Source organism: Notamacropus eugenii, chromosome 1 (genome assembly GCF_028372415.1).
Source record: "Notamacropus eugenii isolate mMacEug1 chromosome 1, mMacEug1.pri_v2, whole genome shotgun sequence".
Classification (NCBI taxonomy): Eukaryota; Metazoa; Chordata; class Mammalia; order Diprotodontia; family Macropodidae; genus Notamacropus; species Notamacropus eugenii.
In genome coordinates, this window is record NC_092872.1 from 19,062,351 (window position 1) to 19,069,629 (window position 7,279).

The 7,279-nt window shown below is 35.0% G+C and overlaps 1 long non-coding RNA gene across 1 annotated transcript; it reads right to left on the reverse strand.

Annotated features, from left to right (window-relative positions):
• Positions 1-1,005: 1,005 nt before the first annotated feature.
• On the reverse strand, positions 1,006-6,433 carry LOC140534277 (uncharacterized). The gene is made up of 2 exons (XR_011977232.1): positions 2,588-6,433; positions 1,006-1,374 (listed from the first exon to the last, which is right to left on the reverse strand). It is a non-coding gene; the product is annotated as an uncharacterized lncRNA (long non-coding RNA).
• Between the last annotated feature and the right edge of the window lie 846 nt (positions 6,434-7,279).

A 7,279-nucleotide genomic window follows, 5' to 3' on the forward strand; every position in this document is an offset into this window, starting at 1 on the left:
AATAAGAACAAAACAACATAAAGTGTAGCTGCATGATAAAAGAGGAACAATGATTCTCAGGGATTTGATCAAGACCAATTCTCACTCTTTGCCCGCTGCTGTTTCATTATTATCGCCCTCTGAATTAAAAATCAGGCTACCAAGTATGCTATGGAATATACTCAGAAAATTACCCAAATAGCAGATGCTCTCTAATTCATTCACTGACAATAGAGAGACAGAGAGAGACAGAGATGGAGACAGAGACAGAGACAGACAGACAGACAGAGACAGAGAGAATTTCTTCTCCTGTGAGCTATTTTTCCTTCTTTGTCTGAAACCCTGAACATAGCCTAAGGGAGGGACATATCATTGTTAATGGTTATACAATTTGTTAGTATAAAATATGAAAATCCAGATAAATATTCCTATGAAGTATAGAAAGTTTTAAAGGTTTCTATCAGCTAGGGTAACTTCATTTTTTCCCTATCATATTCTTAAACTGTTCTAGGGGGTTGGGAAGAAAGGTTATTTAATAAAAGGAATGAGATTCAAATTCTTGTAAAAAATGTGAGAAAGAAATGAATTCTTGAGCAAATTAATCAAGGCCACTAGACTTCCAAAATTAGCTCCCTTGAAAAATGCTTGAACAGTCTAGTATAAGGATTCCTTATCCTCCTCGGAAAGTCAGAAAAAATAATTTGTGTTCTGAGAGTTGTCTCTACATCCAAGTAATGTCCTTTCTAAACATTAGGGGGTCTTGGCTTTGAGAAACTTAGAGTATTCAATAACTGTAAATGTACATCACAAAAAATGTGATATAAATACAGCAGAACAAGAATGTTTATCTCAAAAACAGAGAATATTCTATAATAAATATATAAATATATCAATCACATTCATATGACATGCACTTAACAGAATGCTGAAGACACCATTTAACAGGCTGCTCCAGTGACTAAATGTTTAAATTATACTCAGAATATATCTCACATTCACATTAAAATAGCACACACATATCCATAATAAATTTCTCATCTTTATAAAACTTTATTAGAATTTAGACTACAACAAATTAGTCAAAACATGTATTCATTATAAGCTTAGGAAGAGAGAAGATACAGTTTCTAGAGAGGGAAGCACATATTTGAGGGTAAGGAAAGCTTCGAAATATGAACACTTTCCCATGGATGCTTATTTTATGGAGAAAATAAAGAGTCTTGCTACTTTTAACAACTAGGTAGTCATCGTTATTAGTAGAACTTTGTTGTGTTTCATGAAAGGAGGCAGTGAGACTTCATTATTTCTGCTAATTAGTCTGATTTGGGCTTTGGGAGTGGAGGTATCTCAGAGAATCAGAACTTTCTTTGTTCTATTTTTGACCTTATAGAAGCGCTGGAGTAAAAGAAGAAAAAGAAAAACTCAGAATTGATAATTAACACAGAAAAGGTGTATGTGCTAAAATGGAATTACTCAAAAAGTGAAAACACATTCTTTTTTGCCACCATGCAAGAAAATTATGAAATTGTAAAACAATATAAATCTAGCTATAACAATATGAGTAATCGAACATAATAATTCCTGAGTAATCATAAGCATATATGTAAGTAGATCAATAGCAGAAGTATTGTCTTTTCTTTCCTAGGAGGATAGATGACATCACTGGGTGATGTCTTTTTTAAAATTAATTTATTTTTAGTTTTCAACATTTTCTTCCATAAGATTTTGAGTTCCAAGTTTTCTCCCTATCTCTTCCCTCCTCTCTCCCCAAGAGATCAATTACCCCCTCCCCTAATCTGCCCTCTCTTCTCTCACACCTCTCCCTTCTCTCATCCTCTTTCTATTTTCTTATAGGGAAAGATAAATTTCTATACCACATTGCCTGTATGTCTTACTTCCCAGTTGCATGTAAAAACAATTTGTAACATTCATTTTTAAAATTTTGAGTACTAACTTCTCTGTCTTTCTGCTTCCCCACTTATCCCCACTGAGAAGGCATGCAATTTGATATAGACTATACATGTGTAGTCATGCAAAATACTTCCATAACTGTCATGATGTGAAAGACTAACTATATTTCCCTCCACCCTTTCCTGCCCCCATTTATTCTATTCTTTTGAACTTGTGCCTCCTCAAAAATATTTACTTTTAATTACTCCCTCCTCCCACTTGTCCTTCCATCTATCATCCACTAACCCCTGTTTATCCCCTTCTCTCCTTTTCCTGTACTGCAAGATAGTTTTCCATACCCAATTGAATGTACATGTTATTTCCTCCTTAAACTAAATCCAGTGAGAGTAAGGTTTACTCTTTCTCTTTTACCTTCTCCTTCATACCCTCCATTGAAAAAAATCTTTTGCCTCTTTTATGTGAAGTATAATTTGCCCCATTCTATTTTTCCCTTTCTTTTCTTCCAATATATTCCCCTCATCCCTTAATTTTCTTAGATATCATCCCTTCATGTTCACCTCATCCTGTGCCCTCTGTGTATATGTATATAATCCCTCCAAATACCCTAATACTGAGAAAAGTCTTGAGAATTACAAATATCATCTTTCCATGTAGGAATGTTTTACTTTAGTCCCTTATGATTTTCTTTTCTGTTTACCTTTTCATGCTTCTCTTGATTCCGGTGTTTGAAAGTCAAACTTTCTATTCAGTTCTGGTCATCTCATCAAGACTCCTTGAAAATCCTGTTTCATTGAATGACCATTTTCCCCTGAAGCATTATACTCAGTTTTTCTACATAAGTGATTCTTGGTTTTACTCCTAGCTCTTTGGACCTCTGGAATATCATATTTCCAGCCCTTTGATCCCTTAATATAGTAGCTGCTGGATCTTATGTTATCCTGACCCTGTTTCCACAATACTAGAATTGTTTCTTTCAGGTGGTTTACAAAATTTTCTCCTTGTCCTTAGAACTCTGGAATTTGGCTGCAGTATTCCTAGTAGTTTTCCTTTGGGGATCTCTTTCAGGAGGTGATTGGTGGATTTTCAATATCTGTTTTGCCTTCTGGTTCTAGAATATCAGGACAGCTTTCCTTGATAATTTCTTGAAAGATTATGTCTAGGTTCTTTTTTCTGATCATGGCTTTCAGGTAATTCAATAATTTTTAAATTGTCTCTCCTAGATCTGTTTTCCAGGTCAGTTCTTTCTCAATGAGATATTTCAAATTTTCTGCTATGTTTTTCATTTCTTTTGTTTCATTTTATAATTTATAGATTTTTTTTTGTAAAGTCATTAACTTCCATCTGCTCCATTCTAATCTTTCATGAATTATTTTCTTCAATGAGCTTTTGGACCTCCTTTTCCATTTGACCAATTATGCTTTTCAAGGCACTCTTCTCCTGATTGGCTTTTCGGATCTCTTTTGCCATTTGGGTTAGCATATTTTAAGGTGATATTTTCTTCAGCTTTTTTGGAGTTTCTTTAGCAAGCTTTTGACTCTTTTTCCATGATTTTCTTGAATCACTTTCATTTGTCTTCCCAATTTTTGTTCTACTTTTCTTACTTGATTTTCAAAATCTTTTTTGAGCTCTCCCATGGCCTAAAATCAATTCATGTTTTTCTTGGAAGGCTTTGGAGACAAGAGTTTTGACTTTGTTTTCTCCTTGTGTTTGTATATTTTGGTTTTTCTTGTCACCAAAGTTAAATTTTGATAGTCTGGTTCTTTATTCCACTTTTTTCCTCATTTCCCCAGCTACTTACTTGGCTTTTGAGTTCTTTGTCAAGGTAGTTCTCTGTTTTCAGTGGGGATGGAGGGATGTATTATTGGTCACTGTATTCCCCTAAAATCTGTGGGCCTAAAGCTCCAGAAACAGCTTCTGCCTCTGCCCCTACTGCAGGCACGACTGCTATGGGTTCCTCCCCACCTCAGCTGCCCTGGGGTGGGGGCAGAGCCACTCTGCTCTCTCACACATGTCTGCCAGGTTTTTTCCACTGACCTTCCAATTTGCCCTCCACATTTTGATGTCATCAAGTCTCAAAACTGCCACAGGTGCCAGAGGTTCAGTCCCCTAGGCTTGCTCAAGTTCCATCTGTGCCTGAGCAGCCCATCCTGAACTGTGCTCTGCTCCTGGTGTGGTGCAAGAGATGTTTCCCATCTACATTGTAGTCTGTGTTGGGCTGGAGATTTGCTTCACTCTATCATTCTGTGGGTTCTATAGCTCTAAAATTTGTTTAGGTTCATTTTTTAAAGTATTTGGTGGGGCTTGGAAGGAGAGCTCTAGTAACTCTGTGCTTCTACTCTGTCATCTTGGCTGCGTACCCTCACAGTGATGTCTTAACTTGTGAATTGGATTTAAGTGAGACTGGCTAGAACAAAGCCTTCAGTCTCATTCTTCCAGAGTCATTAATGTTTTGTAGCAAGACAAAAGTCAAGATGACTAACAATGGCCCAAAATGTAGTGGATGACTTTGGTGTTTTCCACATCTGACCAAACTGTAAGAACACTTTACAGAACCTGATTCAGCTGCCTTGTAACCACTTGAACAAATTATTCTCAATCTACTCATTTCATTGGGGGAAGTTTTCATATACTTGGTGTAGATGTCCCACTAACTCCCTGATGGTTTTGAGGCTTGTCAGTTACCCTCAATATAGTTTAGCCCATCTGCTCAAACAGTTTTCAAGCAGTGTAGCCATTGTGTATGCTACAATTTCTTGGAGCCTCAGGTCAAAGTATACATATCAATGGACCCACCAAACTACAGTACATACAATGCATTAATAATTAGCAACATTAATTATCAATAATAATCAATACAAATAATTCAGTAATATTTAACCACATAACATAGGCAATTACATGACATATATATATATATATATAAAATGTATCCATACACACTCTTTCTAGACAGAGATATTTCTATATCTATCTATCTATTTAATTATGTAGGCAACCTTGGTACTATCATCTGATTAAAGTAGACTACTTTTCTCTTAAAACATCACAAAGTTCTTCCAATTATACGTTGGGTGTTTCTCTCTTTTCTAACTTTCTGTGTCTTGAGCTGTTTCATGGTATCAACTGATAATCATTATCATCAGATCTATAGGACTACAATCTTAAAAGCTGAATTTATTGAGAGCTGAGGCATTTCCATCTGTATCTCTGGCATGTAAGAAGTTATCACCTGTGAGTTTCTATACCTTAAATTCTTGACAGGAAATGTTTTGCCTCTGGATTCAGCACGCCCTTCACCCCCACTTCTGAACTGTTCTGTCTTTTTTAAAATTTTTATCAGTCTTAGGCAAGATTGTTAGGTTATAGTTTTTAGTATCATCTTCACTTAGATCTCTTCTTTGGCTCAGATACTTATTCTACAACTTGTTTTTAGCTTTTTCTTCTAATCAGGATCAGATTATTAACTTAACTAATTTTCCATTATACCTATCTTTTGTTCATCAACAAGTCCAACTCTCTCTTTTGTGGATAAGTAATTTAGATATATTGATTTTATAGGAATTTTTTGGGACTATTACATAAAATGGAATGTTGCCTTCCCCATCACACAACAATTTAATATGGAATAAAATTCCATCATTATGCTCCCCATACACGACTGTTTTTGCATCAAACCTCCATCATCATGAAGTAGTATTGTTTTGTTTTGCTTTGTTTACACATCTGATTATCATTTATTTCAGTCAGACCCATCTGAGATGAAATCATACTGAACTACCAGGTTTTAAAATTTTCTCTTAGATATACTGTTTGTGATATTCTGTATCCTCTCCAACTTTCATGACACAGAAGTTCAAGTCAAAGTATACTTGGCTCTAGCCAAACAACAAGAAATATGGCATATAGACTGTGCCATGATTTGAGTTAAAGTTGTATATTTGTAGAAGAAATGGCATATACTGACCACGTTTATGTTGTTGTTCAAGTCTAAATATTACCAAAATGTATGTTAAGACTTTCCAAAAATTTACCTCCAATTTTCTAACTTGTGCAAAAGTCAATGCAGTAACTCTTTCGTGGCTAATCAGTACTTCCCAAGGTTATTTCCCAGGGGTATAATAGTCTTCTTCTGAGAAGATTTCTAACTTGAGACTACAATATCCTTTTGATATAGAAGATCTAGACTTGACACCACCTACCTACAAGTGAGTCAACCCTTTCTAAAGTGAGCATGCTTCTCATTTTTATTTTCTATTGGCAAGTTTTTTTTTTAAATTTTTCTGTTTTGACCAACTCATTTTCATAAGGGGATCTAGAGACAGATTTATAAGTACTGTTTCCATGTGCCATATCCTACTTCCACCGTATCAGAAATTGGTGAATCATCAGATTTGTATGGGAATTCACAAATTACTAAAAAGCAACAAAGAAATAGGCAAATAATATCAATTAACTTAACCAAATATTCATTTAATATTATTTAATTCAAACGACAGCCTTAATGCATTAATCATCTTTAGCAAACATAGGCTATTTTCATTTTAAATTTTGTGAATTACAATTGATCTTTCATGGGAGAGAAAAATCTTATCAAGGGGAAAAATTTAAGCAACAAAATTTTAAAATATAAAACTTTTAAATATTTAATATGAGAGAAAAAAACAGGAAAAAAATCCAAGATGAGCCTCAACACGGTGCAATGTTGCATGTAGGTATGTAAAACAGTATGAGTAATGTGTCCCAATTGTATTTACAGAAAAACACAACGTGACTAAACCTTTTTCCTCCTCTTTCTCCCCCCTCCCTCTCTTCTACTCCTCTCCCTCTCCTCTTCCTCTTCTTTTTCCTCTCCCTCTTCCTAACCCTCTCTCTCTCCCCTTCTCCCCAACAATTCAAAGGCATTTTTTTGAATGTGCTTTGGAATACTGTCAGAAAAAAGACTAATCTATTTCTCTAATAAACTCACCCAGAATGAAAGCAGGGAAATGTGTCCTGCTATGGGCTAACTTTCCTTCTTTGCCTCCAATGACAAATGTATAGGCTTAGATAAAATCACTTTTAATTTCTATTAGCAATATAAATTAACAGAAAAAAATAGCAACTGGACATTCAAAGAAAGTTAGTACCCACAGTGACAGACACCTCTTTATACCCTCTTCTATTCTATTTTGAGCTGGACTGAGAAGGAATGGGTAATAAAAAGAAAAAAGGTTTAAACTCTTGGTAAAAAAAAAAAAAAAATTCAAGTCATTATTCTCTTAGAAAGCACAGAGAAGAAAAGAAGCTGTTGTGGATCTCATAGCAAATGCCACAATTGCTAGGTCAGCCTGATGTTAGTTTCAATCTACTTCTGTGACATCTCCATCTTTTCTTCTTTTTCTCCAGTTCA